Raw genomic sequence first — 17,930 nt, forward strand, 5'->3', positions numbered from 1 at the left:
CCAAAGAATTGATGCTTTTGAACTGTGGTGTTGGAGAAGACTCTTGAGAGTCCCTTGGACTGCAAGGAGATCCAACCAGTCCATTCTGAAGGAGATCAGCCCTGGGATTTCTTTGGAAGGAATGATGCTAAAGCTGAAACTCCAGTACTTTGGCCACCTCATGCGAAGAGTTGACTCATTGGAAAAGACACTGATGCTGGGAGGGATTGGAGGCAGGAGAAGGGGACGACAGAGGATGAGAAGGCTGGATGGCATCATCGACTTGATGGACATGAGTTTGAGTGAACTCCAGGAATTGGTGATGGACAGGGAGGCCTGGCGTGCTGCAGTTCATGGGGTCGCAAAGAGTCGGACATGACTGCACGACTGAAGTGAACTGAACTGAACTCAATTTTGTACCTTTTTTTTTTTTTTTGGTACTTTTTATTCCTTCCTCCTCTTCATTGTTCAAGTTTTTAATTCATTTTTAAAATTTAGATATTTTATCATAGTGTTAGTCACTCAGTCCTGTCCAACTCTTCAAGACCCCATGGACTGTAGCCCACCAGGCTCCTCTCTCCATGGAATTCTCCAGGCAAGAGTACTGGAGTGCATCTCCATTCCCTTCTACAGAGAGCTTCCCAGCCCAGGGATCAAACCTGGGTCTCCTGCACTGCAGGCAGATCCTTAACACTGAGCTAGGGAAGCCCTTAATATTAAAAGCAACTGAATTATATCTTTTTGCTGTACCCCACCAGGAATCTTTAGTTCCCTGATCAGCTATCCCACCCTTCCCCTTCCCTTCTCCCCTCCCCTCCCAGGAAGCTTGGAGTCTTAACCACTGGAACACCAGGGAGGGTCCTGTGTGTCTTTTTTTAATGCCAATACCTTACCATACTGTTTTGTTTACCATAGCTTTGAAAGACCCACTCCTCAGCAGTCTTCCTCCCACAATTCTGTCTCCTGCTCAAGGGTACCCTTTTTTCCCTTCTTGTTTTCTCCTCCTCCTGTATTAACTTTTCCAGGATCCTAGTTCATGTCAGTTTCTGTTCCTAGAGTTTCAGGTCCAGTTGTTCCCAAACTAGTTTAAGTTTGTTTATCATATTCAATTGAAGGACATTTATAATTTTAAAAAGTTTATTGAAGTATATAATTGACTTACAATGTTAATTTCTCCTGTACAGCAAAATGATTCATATATATATATATATATATATACACATTCTCTTTTATATTCTTCTCCATTACGGTTTACTAATGGCACCCCACTCCAGTACTCTTGCCTGGAAAATCCCATGGACCGAGGAGCCTTGTGGGCTGTGGTCCATGCGGTCGCTAAGAGTTGGGCACGACTGAGCAACTTCACTTTCACTTTTCACTTTCATGCATTGGAGAAGAAATGGCAACCCACTCCAGTGTTCTTGCCTGGAGAATCCCAGGGACAGTGGTGCCTGGTAGGCTGCCGTCTATGGGGTCGCACAGAGTCGGACTGAAGCGACTTAGCAGCAGCATCGGCAGCAGCACAGAACATATAGTTTCCTGTGCTGTACAGTAGGACCTTGATGTTTACCCATTCTATATAGAACAGTCTGCACCTGGTGGTGGTGGTTTAGTCGCTAAGTCATGTCCAACTCTTGAGACACCATGAACTGTAGTCAGGCTCATCTGTCCATGGAATTTTCCAGGCAAAAATACTGGAGTGGGTTGCCATTTCCTTTTCCAAATCTGCATGGGCAAATCTCAAACTCCCAATCCTTCCCCCCTCCCCCTCAAGTCTCTTCTCTATTTCTGAGTCTGTTTCTGTTTCATGGATAAGTTTGTGTGTCATATTTTAGTTTCCATATATAGGTGATACCATATGATATTTGTCTTTCACTCTCTTACTTCACTTAACATGATAATCTCTAGGTCCATCCATGCTGCTGCAAATGGCATTCTTTGTTTCTTTTTTATGGCTGAGATATATTCCATTGTATATATGCACCATATCTTCTTTATCCATTCATCTGTCCATGGGCATTTAGAATACTTCCATGTCTTGGCTATTGTAAATAGGGATGCAATGAACTTAAGGGTGCGTGTTTATTTTGAAACATAGTTTTGTCTGGGTATATGCTCAGCAGTGGAATTGCTGGATCAAATGGCAACTCTGTTTTAGTTTTCTGAGGAACCAACATACTGTTTTCCATAGTGGCTGCACCAACTTACATTCCCACCAACAGTGTAGGAGGGTCCCTTTTTCAGTTGAATAACGTAAGAACCCAAGATTCTGAGAGCACTTAGCATCTAGAGAGTGGGGCCCAGCAATCCATAGTTTTATTCAGTTCCTCCAGGTGATTTTCCATCTTTATGGATCCCCCCGACAATCCCCTCCCCCCCTCCACAGTGTTGTCTAAAAAGCATTCATATGTCTCTTTAGCCTCTCTGAGAGTCGCCTGTGGCCCAAGCATTGTATACCCAAAGGCAGGAGAAGGGGAAGACCAGATGATTGGATGGCATCACAGACTCGATGGACAGGCGTTTGCGCAAGCTCCGGGAGATGGTGAAGGACAGGGTAGCTTGGTGTGCTGCAGTCCACTGGGTCGCAAAGAGTCGGACACGACTGAGCGACTGAACACCAAAATCCGATGACCCCCTCAAGTCCTCTAGGGCTCTGCCGGGTCGGATCCGCCAGGACGGGCAGATCCGGAGTTGGGGAGGAGCCGAAAGGGAGGTGGTAATTTGAGGTCTCCAAGAGTCCACAGGAGTGAGAATCAGAAGAAAGCTTAGATGGAAAATGATTTAGGATTTGCTCCCAATACTCATTTCTGGGTTGACCCTGGTACCCAAAGTCAGAGAACAGCGGGAAGCGCCTGAGGGTTGCCCCTCGGAGGTCAAGGGGTCTAACTACTGCAGGCTCCTGAAGGGTTTATACAGTTAAATCATTTTGCGGATCAAGCCTAAGCCTTAAAACGCCTTCCTTCTGGGTACCGTTCAGTTCCGACAGGGGGCGCTCTAAGGCTGCTCGGTTTCTTTCTCTCCTCTTCCACACGCACGTCTCGGTGGTTCTCGAGACCCGAGGTTGAAAGCCCGGGAGACGCAGCCGCCATGCGTGTCCCCGACTCTGAGTCTTGACGCGCGAGCTTACCCGAATGAGGGAAGCGACCGACGCGGGCCTAGTCTTCTCTCCTACCTGGACCTAAATCCCTATGGCTCCTTTTAGGGCTTCTTTTTATCCTCCGGCTTTATACTTTCGGTTTTCTGGCAACCTATTTAAGCAGAGGTCTTATCCCAGACCTCTCCCTGGGGGCGGCCAGTCAGGAGCTCCCCATTCGCCCCAGGCATGGCCGTCGAGCTGGTGTCCGAGAGGGTGACCCGTAGTGAGAGAGCTCGGGACCAGACGGGACTTTCGGTATAATATTTAGTTTTCGTTCTTATAGCCTAGTTACAAGACAGTATTCAGTAGAGAAAGTTCAAAAACTCAATTTTGTGACGAAAAGTTTCTTTTGCGGAAGATATATTGACGGGTCATAGGAATAATTCTGAAGACACCATGGCGGGAGGGGGTGTAGCTCAGTGGTAGAGCGCGTGCTTAGCATGCACGAGGCCCCGGGTTCAATCCCCGGCACCTCCAGTTTTCTTGGGGAGGTGCGGAATTGGTTTTGGGTTCTAACAGCATTAGACGCATCCTCGTTTGCTAAGAACGTCCACCGCCTGTCTTCTTTTCTGGTTATTTTGTTCTCGTTCAGGTCTTTTAAGTCACACAAAAAACAAGAACCATTTTGTTTTTAATATGGACCCATTTTTGCCCTAGGGCCTTAACACCACCGTGGGTAGCTGAGTCAGCTGACAAAAGATATGGACTGCGGAAACCGAAAAACAAGCGAGGTACCAAATTAACAAGTCCAATTACAATAGTTACATTTAGCAGTATCATCTAAGAGCAAGAAACACAGAAAGCAGAAAAAATAACAGCAAATGTGAAGTCCACAGGAAATTTTCTTTAGATCCCTTCGTTTTCTGGGCTGTTGCTGGGTCAAGGAATAGATTTGAGGAGAGGAAGGAACGCTTTCCTTGGTTTTTCGCTACCACTCTTACCCCATTGCAGCCTCCCCTTCTTTCCCTGCTCTCTCCTTCTGTTTTTATATGCGCTTCTTTAACTCATTGCTCCTGAGTAACTTTTAAATTATAATATAAGCTTCATGTCTAGATAGAGTTCTTATTGTGTTAAATAAGTTCTGCCCTTTTTACCTGACGAAGTAGAATGTGAAACATTTAATTTTTTAAAACTTTGGACAACTGAATGAAATTTATTTGTAAATATCCAAACAGCCTTTGAGATAAAGGACTGAAGCCTTGCCATAACTTTAGTTTTCTTTTTTTCTTTTTTGGGAGGGGAGGTATGATAAATACAGATAGCAAAGATTCAGCTACCCAAAGAGCTTCTTGCTAGGTATTCCTAGTAATAACTTTGAAGAGTTTGGAGGAATTTGTCCTTGCCCTTGTAAATGCTTTCCTGTACATGATGTAAGCATCAAAGTTCTGGAGAATGACTTAGGTGCCACCAAATGGTCATCTTGGGGACACCAAAACCCGTTGCTATGTATGAGTTCTGAGATGGCCAAAATTTCCCTGTAATGGTAGATTGTTGTTTTTTAATATGTCCTTCTAGATTCTTAAAATCATGTTTCTTGGCATTTTTCTTTAGCTTCAAAATTCTGCCTTTAGAGTAGGATTCAGTATTCATGAAGTGAAGTGAAGTGAAATGAAGTCCCTCAGTTGTGTCCGACTCTTTGCAACCCCATGGACTGTAGCCTACCATGCTCCTCCAGCCACGAGATTTTCCAGGCAAGAGTACTGCAGTGGGTTGCCATTTCCTTCTCCAGTCAGTATTCATAACTGAACTATTTTTCCTCTAAGAAATCATTAGCATTTTCATTTCTTGAGGAGATGGCCATGCCTTCTTTCAGTTCCTTGACTAGGGATTGAATCCAGGCCATGGCAGTGAAAGTCTAGAATCCTAACCACTAGGCAGCCAGGGAACTCCCAATATTTTCCAATTTTTAATTGAGGTTGCCAAGACAAATAAAAAATCTCCATGTTTCTATATTATAGCATTCCAAAATCACAAAAAGCCGAGATTATATGTACTCTCAGTATAGATCAGTTCAGTTCATTTCAGTTCACTCAGTCATGTCTGACTCTTTGCGACCCCATGAATCGCAGCACGCTAGGCCTCCCTGTCCATCACCAGCTCCCAGAGTTCACTCAGACTCACGTCCATCGTGTCAGTGATGCCATCCAGCCATCTCATCCTCTGTCGTCCCCTTCTCCTCCTGCCCCCAATCCCTCCCAGCATCAGAGTCTTTTCCAATGAGTCAACTCATCACATGAGATGCCCAAAGTACTGGAGTTTCAGCTTTAGCATCATTCCTTCCAAAGAAATCCCAGGGCTGATCTCCTTCAGAATGGACTGGTTGGATCTCCTTGCAGTCCAAGGGACTCTCAAGAGTCTTCTCCAACACCACAGTTCAAAAGCATCAATTCTTCAGCGCTCAGCCTTCTTCACAGTCCAACTCTCACATCCATACATGACCATAGGAAAAACCATAGCCTTGACTAGACGGACCTTTGTTGGCAAAGTAATGTCTCTGCTTTTGAATATGCTATCTAGGTTGATCATAACTTTTCTTCCAAGGAGTAAGTGTCTTTTAATTTCATGGCTGCAGTCACCATCTGCAGTGATTTTGGAGCCCCAAAAAATAAAGTCTGACACTGTTTCCGCTGTTTCCCCGTCTATTTCCCATGAAGTGATGGGACTGGATGCCATGATCTTCGTTTTCTGAATGTTGAGTTTTAAGCCAACTTTTTCACTCTCCTCTTTCACCTTCATCAAGAGGCTTTGTAGTTCCTCTTCACTTTCCGCCATAAGGGTGGTGTCATCTGCATATCTGAGGTTATTGATATTTCTCCCAGCAATCTTGATTCCAGCTTGTGCTTCTTCCAGCCCAGCGTTTCTCATGATGTACTCTGCATATAAGCTAAATAAGCAGGGTGACAATATATAGCCTTGACGTACTCCTTTTCCTATTTGGAACCAGTCTGTTGTTCCATGTCCAGTTCTAACTGTTGCTTCCTGACCTGCATACAGGTTTCTCAAGAGGCAGGTCAGGTGGTCTGGTATTCCCATCTCTTTCAGAATTTTCCAGTTTATTGTGATCCACACAGTCAAAGGCTTTGGCATAGTCAATAAAGCAGAAATAGATGTTTTTCTGGAACTCTCTTGCTTTTTCCATGATCCAGCGGATGTTGGCAATTTGTTCTCTGATTCCTCTGCCTTTTCTAAAACCAGCTTGAACAACTGGAAATTCGCGATTCACGTATTGCTGAAGCCTGGCTTGGAGAATTTTGAGCATTACTTTACTAGCGTGTGAGATGAGTGCAATTGTGTGGTAGTTTGAGCATTCTTTGGCATTGCCTTTCTTTGGGATTGGAATAAAAATTGACCTTTTCCAGTCCTGTGGCCACTGCTGAGTTTTCCAAATTTGCTGGCATATTTGTTACCTCCTAAATCTTTAGCAAAGATCCTCACATTAGAACTATTAATGCAGTCATCTGAGTATATATTGGCAAAGGGGTAGCTTCCTTTACAGAGTGTTAAGAAGTTGCTACGTCTCCAGCACAGTATACCTTGAATTTTTGAAGATATAGACCATCAACAAATCAGAGTTGTCTAGGGGGAACATTAGTCAGCGTATAGAAGTAGGGATATAGGCCCCCTTTCTCTACCTGAGAGAGGGATCATAGGAGACTCATTAATACAGTCATATCAATAGATAACTCTGGTGATCTCAGTCTGCTTCATCAGCTTTTGAATACACACATATCTGACCTCACCAGACCGCCTGCCTCTGAAAAGCTTAGCAGTCAGCCTAGACAACTGCCTCCTCTGGTCTCCATCTTTTTTGGATTCTTTTTTAGAATTTCCACATTGGTAGGTTCTTGCTCACATGATCCATGTCTTTTCAGACCTTACAAAAACTGCTGAGACAAACAACTGTCCCAACGTGAGAAGAACCATTGGTTCTAAGTAAATATGACTGCTTGGTCTCTGGGACAGTGAAGTGAGAGGGACCTAGTGTATTAAAAGCAGTTCCCCACTTTAAATCATTCTTCAGGGCAAAAGCCTCAAGAGGACCTCTTGGGATTTAAGTCAGAATCTCCTTTCAGTTTTTAACCAGAAAATTCAAAAGGCAACAGAACTCTTACCACCTATGAATATTTTCTGTCTCTCTCTCTTTTTTTTTTTTTTTTGGTTGAAGACAGCTACCTCGTACCAAAAACAGCACATGGCATCAATAATTTCTCTCTCTCCTCAACCAAATTATTTTGACTTCTATTCTCATTCCTGATTTTCAATAGATTTAATGTTTATTAGAATGAGAGGGGCTTATTTTAGAATACATGAGGATTCTGTTATAGCTGCTGCAACTGATTAAGATAGGCATGCTTTGATTTCCTTCTCATTTCCCTTTGTGTATATTCTAGAGCTGTTTGTGGTTATCAATACAATTACGTAAAACCTCTAAAAGTTGTAATAATCTTTGCCCTCTCCTACTTCATTACTGATGACACAAAATATCTTTTATATGGTATAATCATTAACTTAGAGTTATAATTAAGTTTTATGATTTTTAAATTCTATACCAGATTTAAAGATGACTGAGCGACTTGACTTTCACTTTTCACTTTCATGCATTGGAGAAGGAAATGGCAACCCACTCCAGTGTTCTTGCCTGGAGAATCCCAGGAACGCGGGAGCCTGGTGGGCTGCCGTCTATGGGGTCACACAGAGTCGGACACGACTGAAGTGACTTAGCATAGCATAGTGTAGCATATTACATTACAATTTTACAGGATTCTATATTTATCTGTTTTCCTTTACCAAGGAGTGCTATATTTTTGTTCAGTTTTGTATTGCTGTTCATCAGCTTCTTGCTTCAACTTGAAGGAGTCCCTTCAGCTTTTCAGCTGGGGCAGACAGTAGCATACTTTTTTCTGAGTAACACTCCTGTTACAGTAGCTGGGTGCTGGGCAAGAGGCAACAGCCTTAGGTCTTCTTGGCAGCTCTCTCCTGGCCTGGAACCTCGGTCTCATGATGGCCATGAAGGGGCCCTACGATAAAATAGAATCCGTGTTCCATGAGTGGAAAGATGAGAGCCCTCACCTCTTAGCTGCACTTTCCCAGAACTTAGTCTCTGCAAGAAGGAGCTGAGGGTATGATTAGAAATGGAGGAAAGATACTAGAGCTCTCCAAATGGAAATGGGTTGGGGGAGGGGGAACTTTGTTTCCTTGGCTGTATGGTTTGGAGTAGAGTTTCTGTCAGCCTGGCCTGGGAAGAGAGAGGGAGGGAGTAGATTGTGATTCAAATGACACAGATTCTCATTGTTATTACTGAACTTTAGTACATTTTCTTGAATTAACCTTTCTTAATATGACATATGCCTTTAGAACCATTTCCAGATAATTTATAAAATTTCCACAATTTCTCTGATGAACACATTCATAGAGTTCTTCCTGCTGCCATGCTTCTGAGTTGTGTGTGTGTGTGTTTTTAATTTATTTCTGAGTTTGTAATTAACCAGATTACCTTACATCTGTATCTCCTTTCAAATAATGCCTCATCTTAGTTTCTGGTGGCTCCTGGCAATCCTTGGATTGTAGCTGCATCACTCTAATCTCTGCCTCCATTGTCATACGACCTTGATCCCTCTGTATCTCTGTCTCTGCATGTTCTCCTCTTGTAAGGACATCAGTCATTGGATTTAGGAACTCACCCTAATCCAATATGAAGTCTTTTAAACCAATTATATCTTTAAAGACACTATTTCTAAATAAGGTCACATTTTCAGGTTCCAAGTGGACATGAATTTTTTCCGGACATTATTCAATCCTCTACAGTGTTGAATATATGTTGACTTTTGTCAGTGCCTATTGTGCAACTATGGAGATGATCATGTATGGTTTTTCTCCTTACTTTTATTAATTTGATGGATTATATTAATGTTGTCAAAGATAAACCGGAGCTGGACAGTAGATAAGAGGTAAAAATGATTTCATTCAGGAATATTGTGATGGGGGAAAGGCCTCAGTACAGAAATAGAATCAATTTCAAATACAGCATTGGCAAGTGGGAATTTATAGCTAATCACCAGGGGAGGGTGGGTTGAGGGTCAGTGGATAGAAAAGTACTAAGAGGAAACATCGGAGGTAAGGCAGAATTCTGGCTAAACCAACCAAACAGGATTCCTGCTGAAAGCAGTCCAAGGTGATCAGACATTACCTAGGGGATGGTAGAGGATAAGAAACACAAATAGATATGAAGGGTAACCAGATATGCAAATAGAGGATTCTAGCCAAACCAGCCTAACAGGATTCTTGCTAAAAGTGAACAACACAGAGAAGAAAACAAAAATCCAAAAGTCAAGTTCTGTTTGGAAAAGAGTTAAGGGAATTCTGAGTAGAGATTGGTAGAGGAGAGAATCTTTGTTAATGTCTTCCTTGATAATGAGTGATCTTTGTATTTCTGGAATAAACCCCACTTGGACATTCTGTATTATGTGAAATTAGACTATATTTGTCATTTTCTGTGCAAACTGAAAAAGTTTGTGATGAACATCGTACTCATAAAATGAATTGGAAGAGCTCCTTCTTTCTCCATGCTTTGAAAATTTTAAGTAGCATCATGATTTTCTGATATTGGTAAAATTTCTTTGTGAAAGTACTTGTGCTTGGTTCCCTTTTTGTGGAGTTGCCTGTTCAACTGTTTTTCTATAGTAATGACATGTTTAGACTTTCTTACTCTACAAGAAGTAATTTGGGTATCAGTTCAGTTCAGTCGCTCAGTCATGTCCGACTCTTTGTGACCCCATGAATCACAGCATGCCACGCCTTCCTGTGCATCACCAACTCCCAGAGTTTACTCAAACTCATGTCCATCGAGTCAGTGATGCCATCCAGCCATCTCATCCTCTGTCGTCCCCTTCTCCTCCTGCCCCCAATCCCTCCCAACATCAGTCTTTTCCAATGAGTCAACTCTTCGCATGAGGTGCCCAAAGTACTAGAGTTTCAGCTTTAGCATCAGTCCTTCCAATGAACACCCAGGACTGATCTCCTTTAGAATGGACTGGTTAGATCTCCTTGCAGTCCAAGGGACTCTCAAGAGTCTTCTCCAACACCACAGTTCAAAAGCATCAATTCTTTGGTGCTCAGCTTTCTTCACAGTCCAACTCTCACATCCATATATGACCACTGGAAAAACCATAGCCTTGACTAGACGGACCTTTGTTGGCAAAGTAATGTCTCTGCTTTTCAATATGCTATCTAGGTTATAGTGCATTTATAAAATCCACTTTATCTAAAGTTTTCAAGTCATTTGCTGAGTTGTGTCTTTATGATTTTTAAAAAGTTTTTCTGTTTGATAGTTATTTGATAGATATTTCCTCCCATCAGTTCTAGTTTTGTGTGTCTGCACTTTTTTTTCCTTTTCTTGATTACAATGGTTAGAACTTTGTCGACTTTTCGAATATCCAGTTTTTTTCTTTAACTAGTTCTACTTAAAAAAAAAAAAAACAAACTAATTTTCTCGTTTGTCTTTATCAACCCTTCCTTCTTTTTGGCTTATTTTGTTTATTTCTAACATCTTGAACTGAGTTCATTATTTGACATTATTATCAACATCCTTTTCATCTCTGACTAGAGAAGTATTTACCTCAATACCTTATTGTGTCTTTTGCCCGTTTAAGCAACTTTCCCAATGTTAACTGAGGCTCTGTTGGTTTATGGGGCTGGACGCGAGAGGCTCAGAGCCTGTGAGAATGATGCGGTGAGTGAACTAGTCCAGCAGCGCGAAGAGTTTTTAACCGAGGGTTAATGCGCATCACATTAACCTTCTTTAATGGCCTTCTATTCTACCCCTAAGGGGGTGCGATCGTAACCAAGGAGCCCCCTCTCTCGGCGGCCGAAGCAAACGGCTCTCCATTTGTCCTTCCATCTTCTCTCTTCTGGAGCTAATTTGGTTGCTTTCCACCTCATTATATACTTTGTGACTTTCTGGCAGTCCTTTAAAGCATCTAGGGAAGAGAAAGTGAAGAAAAGAGAGAAAGTATTTCATCAGGCTCTTCTAACTGCGGCAGGGCCAGACAGACAGAAGCAAAAAGGTCCCAGGACCACCAACGGGGGGCTCTCCGTCTAGAATGCAATTTACTCTTCTTTTTAGCAAAGCATGATATAGGACCTATATTTAGGTTCTAGTTTTAAGGTTTTTGGAAATTAGTAAAATTTGACACAGTAGACTTTAGTTTAATGTTAATTCTTGTAAAACTGACCCAAAACTGTCTTCTGTCTTGAATATATTCCCGAGAGTTCGCTTTCGGGTAGGGGGTGTAGCTCAGTGGTAGAGCGCGTGCTTAGCATGCACGAGGCCCCGGGTTCAATCCCCGGCACCTCCAATTTTGAACTTTTTCCTTGCTCAAAAAGAAAGTAAACCTATTTCACAACTATTTGCTATTTGCTCAAAAAGAAAGTAAACCTATTTCACAACTATTTGCTATTAGTATTAGTGCTGTTCTTTTTCTACTCCTCCGGTTTGGCAACACTCAGGATGGCTGCGTAAGGAGGAAAAGACAAAGCCTGGGCTCATTCAGCAGCTCGAGATTCCGAACAGAAAGTCCGTCACCAAATTGACGAGCCTTTTTGCCTTTGGTTTCACTTTGCAGTATTATTAATATGTAAAAAGCAGGAAAGAAGAGACAAGGATGACAGAATTTAACAAAAGAAAAACACACGATCTCAAGCTAATTTTTTTTTTTTTTTTTTTTAGCGTGTTTTGTTCTCTGAGCCGTGTTGGCCATGATTAGACTGCAGATTGAGCAAGAAGACAGCGTTCCAAACTTGGAAATCGAGAAATTTATTTTCATCAGTGGATATGAAGAAGTTTACACTTAGGCATCAATAGCCCCATTGGGAAGTACCTTGGGCTGAAGATCTCAAACGTCAGAGATTAATTTCCAGTTTTGGTCTGTTTTTACTCTTACCGGAGAATAGGACTTAACTAGATAATTTAGTTAAGTTACAGAAGTAATTTTATCTGAGACTGTTGCGCCCTCTATCGGAAAGAAATTTTCCAGACCCTGGGTCCTTGAACTAAAGCTGTTGGTGGTACCTTGTTAGAATGCAGGATGTCAGTTCCTCCTCAAACTTACTGAACTAGAACCAATATTTCGACAGGATCCCTAAGTGTTTCCTCTGCACGTTAAAATTTGAGTCACTGGTTTGAGTGCTCCAATGTGGGTTAAAATGATTATATATTATAAATCTATGGCTTATTTTATTAATAATTTTCCTACTTCCTATTCTAATGTAGTAAAAACAATTGCAAAAATGTATTTCTATTGTTGAACCAGTTTTGTATTCTTATGACTGACACTGTTTCCCCTCTCATGGTAATATGATATTTACTAGTATTTTTAAATCAGTATACATAATTGAATTAGATGTCAAGTTTCTTTTAAATAAAATGTTTTGCAGGTTTGCAGTCAAGATGGTGCTAACTTCCAATACGAACTAGGAAGCTCATATCTTTCTTTCTGCTCAGCAACTTTTTAAAAAAACTTTTTATTTTGTATTGGGTTATAGCCTATTAACAATGTTGTGATAGTTTCAGGTGGACAGTGAAGGAATTCAGTCATACATATACATGTATCCATTCTCCTCCAAACTCCTCTCCTGTCCAGGCTGCACATAACATTGAGCAGAGTTCCATAGGCTATCCAATTGGTCCTTGTTGCTTATACATTTTAAATATAAGTGTATACATGTCCATCAAAAGTCACTAAGTATCCCTTCCCCTCATTCTTCCCCCCTGGCAACCATAAATTTGTTCCCTAAGTCTGTGAGTCTCTTTCTGTTTTGCAAGTTCGTTTGTATCCTTTGTTTTTTAGATTCCACATATAGGGGATGTCATATGATATTTCTCCTTCTCTGTCTGACTTACTTCACTCAGTTTGACAATCTCTAGATCCATCCATGTTGCTGCAAGTGGTATTATTTCATTTTTAATGGCTGAATAATAGTGCATTGTATATATGTACCACATCTTTTTTATCCATTTCTCTATTGATGGACATTTAGGTTGCTTCTGTTACTGTAAACAGTGCTGCAATGAACACTGAGGTGCATGTATTCTTTTAGATCATGTTTTTATCTGGATATAGACCCAAAAGTGAGATTGCAGGGTCATACGATAGCTCTATTTTTAGTTTTTTAAGGAATCTCCGTATTTTGCTTCATAATGGCTGCTGAACCAGTTTACATTCCCATCAACAGTGTTGGAGGATTCCCTTCTTTCCACACCCTCTCCAGTATATATTGCTTCTGGATTCTTTTAGGATAGCCATTCTGGTTGGTGTGAGGTGATATCTCATTGTAGTTTTGATTTCATCAAAATTTTAAGTAGGATAAGATATTTCCCAAGTTAAATGTCTTAATTTTAGGATTTACCTCTTCAAAGAAAGAGTAAGAGCTAGCGCTCAGGAGCCAGACTTTCTTTAATAGGGGTAATAGGTCATTTTCTATTTTGTTGACATATTTTCTCTCTTTTTGTTTTCTAAGTACAATTTTATGATGTCTTTTTGCCACTTGTATCTACTATGTTAAGAGAAATGTATTCACATGCTCCAAACATAGGACTGTGTGGATCACAAAAAACTTTGGAGAATTCTTCAAGAGATGGGAATAACAGACCACCTTTCCTGCCTCCTGAGAACTCTGTATGCAGGTCAAGAAGCAACAGTTGGAACTGGTCATGGAACAACAGACTGGTTCCAAATAGGAAAAGGAGTACGTCAAGGTTGTATATTGTCACCCTGCTTATTGAACTTCTATGCAGAGTACATTATTAGAAATGCTGGGCTGGATGAAACACAAGCTGGAATCAAGATTGCCGGGAGAAATGTCAGTAACCTCACATATGCAGATGATGCCACCCTTATGAAAGAAATTGAAGAACTAAAGAGCCTCTTGATGAAAGTGAAATAGGAGAGTGAAAAAGTTGGCTTAAAGCTCAACATTCAGAAAACTAAGATCATGGCATCTGGTCCCATCACTTAATGGCAAATAGACAGGGAAACAGTGGAAACAATGACAGACTTTATTTTCTGGGGCTCCAAAATCACTGCAGGTGGTGACTGCAGCCATGAAATTAAAAGACACTTTCTCCTTGGAAGTAAAGTTATGACCAACCTAAACAGCTTATTAAAAAGCAAAGACATTATTTTGCCAACAAAGGTCCGTCTAGTCAAAGCTATGGTTTTTCTGGTAATCATGGTGAGAGTTGGACTATAAAGAAAACTGAGCACTGAAGAATTGATGCTTTTGAACTGTGGTGTTGGAGAAGACTCTTGAGAGTCCCTTGGACTGCAAGGAGATCCAACCAGCCAATCCTAAAGGAGATCAGTCCTGAAAATTCATTGGAAGGACTGATGCTGAAGCTGAAACTAATACTTGACTACCCGATGCAAAGAACTGACTCATTGGGAAAGGCCCTGATGCTGGAAAAGATTGAAGGCAGGAAGAGAAGGGGATGACAGAGAATGAGATGGTTGAATGGCATCACCAACTTGATGGTCATGAGTTTGAGCAAGCTCCAGGAGTTGGTGATGGACAGGGAAGCCTGGCGTGCTGCAGTCCATGGGGTCACAAAGAGTCAGATACGACTGAGCAACTGAACTGAACTGAAGCACAGGAATTCATCAAGTTGCAAAAGGCAAATAGACTAAACATGTAAAAGAATATCATGAATTTTCACCACTAGTTTTATGTATTATATTAGGGCTAAGGTCCAAATGGAATTTTTTCCCCCTTTCCAATCGTAGACTTCTCCAAGGAAATTCACCTCTGTAATTTAAGGGAGAAGAGGATTGAGTGGAAAAGTCAGGAACTTAGTATGAGAAAACCATAGGAAATATAAGGTAGAAATTTCAAAAGATTATATGCAATACAATAAAAGTAACATGTGGTTAATGCAGGGTACACAGCCTGGTCCAGTTGGAGTATTACTCAGCCATTAAAAATAATACATTTGAATCAGTTCTAATGAGGTGGATGAAACTGGAGCCTATTATACAGAGTGAAGTAAGCCAGAAAGAAAAACACCAATACAGTATACTAACGCATATATATGGAATTTAGAAAGATGGTAACAATAACCCTGTATGTGAGACAGCAAAAGAGACACAGATGTATAGAACAGTCTTTTGGACTCTGTAGGAGAGGGAGAGGGTTGGATGATTTGGGAGAATGGCATTGAAACATGTATAATATCATATATGAAACGAATCGCCAGTTTTTAAGACTCCTTACTTTCACTGCCAAGGATGCAAAAGAACAACTAACTTCTCTTTTGCTTTTCTTCCTATTTCTTGAGTGATGGGTCTCTCTTTTTTGTGCCTCCCACTTTGTTTCTTGCTCTGTAAATCCAGTAGGTCTCTCCAACCTGTGTCTTACAACCTACTAACTTGCTTTTAAAATTCCACGCTTCTTTCCATCCCTGAATCTGCCCGTTTAATTTATACCTTGAGCACTATTCTCCTAGACCATTCTATAAACCTTCTTAGTTGCCTTCAGGATGTAACAAAAATGAATAGAGTGTTGGAAATAAATCGCTGAACGAATTGATGGTGATTTTTATTTTCACCTGGGGTTTCCCATTAAAATCTTGTCCTTAACATTCCTGTAAAGCAAACATCAAATAGCAATAAGTGTTTTATCTAAGGAAAACTCGGCCAATTTTCTGACACTTTTTCAGTATTTTTTTGTTCCACTTCAAGTTTTATTTGCTAAAGAATCAGTATCCTTCACAACTCCCTGACTTCCTTTGTCTTAAAGAAGTCGTAAATCCTGCTGCAACACATACTACTACTAAAACAACAAACACCAGTTGGGAAGAGGCCCACAGAATGTAGTGAGCTATTTCCTGAAGAACCCTCACAGACAGTGACTCAGGGAGGGGGTGTAGCTCAGTGGTAGAGCGTGTGCTTCGCATGTACGAGGCCCCGGGTTCAATCCCCGGCACCTCCAGCTGTGACTTGAGTTGTATTTTCTTCTTTTACTTACTGCCTGCTCACAGGAACCTAAGACATTCGTTTCAGTGGTGCACTCTTTAGACTTCATGACCCTCAAAACCCCTCAAGACAGCTGGCCAGAGTACAAATCTATTAGTATCCGACAGAGGCCATAACAAGTTAGCATAAACCTGGTGGCTTAAAACGACAGAAATTTGTTCTTTTACCCTTCTGGAGGCCAGAAATCCAAAGTTAGTATCACTAGATAGACATCAGGGTGTTGGCAGAGTGGTGCTCCCTCCAAAGGCTCTGGGGTGTGTGTGTCCAGTCTTGCCTCTTTCAACTTCTGGTGGCTGGTGGCATTCCTTAGCCTGTGGCGGCCTTACCCCAATCTCTGCCACCGTGGTCACACTGCCTTCTCCTCCCTGTATGTGAAATCCCTCTGTCCCTCTCTTTTAAAGACACTTGTGAGTACATCGGGCCTAGCCATATAATCCAAAGTAATCTCCCCATTTTAAGATCAATAAGGAAATATTGGACTTAAACTACACATCAGATCAGATGAACGTAACAGACATATGCAGAACATTTCATCCAATACCCCTGGAATACACATTCTTCTCAAGCATACATGGAATGCTCACCATGATAGATAATGTGTTAGGTCACAAAACAAGTCTTAACAAATTTAATATAATTGAAATTACTCTAACTTTATTTTCCAACCACAATGATATGACAATCCATAACAGTAGGAAAGCCAGACATATCACAAATGTTTTTGTCATTTAGTTGCTAAGTCATGTCCAACTCTTGTGACCCCATGAACTGTAGCCTGGCAGGCTCCTCTGTTCATGAGATTTCTCAGGCAATAATAACTGGAGTGGGTTGCCATTTCCTTCTCCATGTAAATGGTGATTTTAAAACTTCATTATTTCCCCTGCATTTATTAGTTGGCATACCACTGTAAAGAAAAAATTCCTTTCTTCCACATTTATTCATTTAAGTATCCAAGGATTGTAATCATTTATTGTCATTATTCATCTCAGAGTGCCCCTGATCTGACCAGTGAGAGGCCCTTCAGGTTGGTTTCTGGATCCTTTTGAATTATCCTCATGATTTTTGAGCACTTATATTATAGTATGGAAAGGCACCTTCAGTTCAGTTCAGTTCAGTTCAGTCGCTCAGTCGTGTCCGACTCTTTGTGACCCCATGAATTGCAGCACTCCAGGCCTCCCTGTCCATCACCAATTCCCGGAGTTCACTCAGACTCACGTCCATCGAGTCAGTGATGCCATCCAGCCATCTCATCCTCTGTCGTCCCCTTCTCCTCCTGCCCCCAATCCCTCCCAGCATCAGAGTCTTTTCCAATGAGTCAACTCTTCGCATGAGGTGCCCAAAGGACTGGAGTTTCAGCTTTAGCGTCATCATTCCTTCCAAAGAAATCCCAGGGCTGATCTCCTTCAGAATGGACTGGTTGGATCTCCTTGCAGTCCAAGGGACTCTCAGGAGTCTTCTCCAAAACCACAATTCAAAAGCATCAATTCTTTGGTGCTCAGCTTTCTTCACAGTCCAACTCTCACATCCATACATGACCACAGGAAAAACCATAGCCTTGACTAGATGGACCTTTGTTGGCAAAGTAATGTCTCTGCTTTTCAATACGCTATCTAGGTTGGTTATAACTTTTCTTCCAAGGAGTAAGCATCTTTTAATTTCATGGCTGCAGTCACCATCTGCAGTGATTTTGGAGCCCAAAAAATAAAGTCATCTTAGGTACATCTTATACTATCTCTGGTCCAGTCCTAGAGTCTGTGAATCCTACTGGTAGCTCTCTTTCCTTTTAGTGG

At 41.4% G+C, this 17,930-nt stretch overlaps 1 long non-coding RNA gene and 3 other non-coding genes across 4 annotated transcripts; all 4 read left to right on the forward strand.

The window, feature by feature from the left end:
• The first annotated feature begins 3,040 nt into the window (after positions 1-3,040).
• On the forward strand, positions 3,041-12,606 carry LOC113881724. Its single transcript, XR_003508130.1, has 3 exons — positions 3,041-3,370; positions 3,773-3,846; positions 11,841-12,606. It is a non-coding gene; the product is annotated as an uncharacterized LOC113881724 (long non-coding RNA).
• Positions 3,521-3,592, forward strand: TRNAA-AGC. Its single transcript has one exon. It is a non-coding gene; the product is annotated as a tRNA-Ala (tRNA).
• TRNAA-AGC lies at positions 11,398-11,469 on the forward strand. Its single transcript has one exon. It is a non-coding gene; the product is annotated as a tRNA-Ala (tRNA).
• Positions 12,607-16,024: 3,418 nt separating the features above from the next.
• On the forward strand, positions 16,025-16,096 carry TRNAA-CGC. The gene has a single exon. It is a non-coding gene; the product is annotated as a tRNA-Ala (tRNA).
• The last annotated feature ends 1,834 nt before the right edge of the window (positions 16,097-17,930 follow it).

Source organism: Bos indicus x Bos taurus, chromosome 23 (genome assembly GCF_003369695.1).
Source record: "Bos indicus x Bos taurus breed Angus x Brahman F1 hybrid chromosome 23, Bos_hybrid_MaternalHap_v2.0, whole genome shotgun sequence".
Lineage (NCBI taxonomy): Eukaryota > Metazoa > Chordata > Mammalia > Artiodactyla > Bovidae > Bos > Bos indicus x Bos taurus.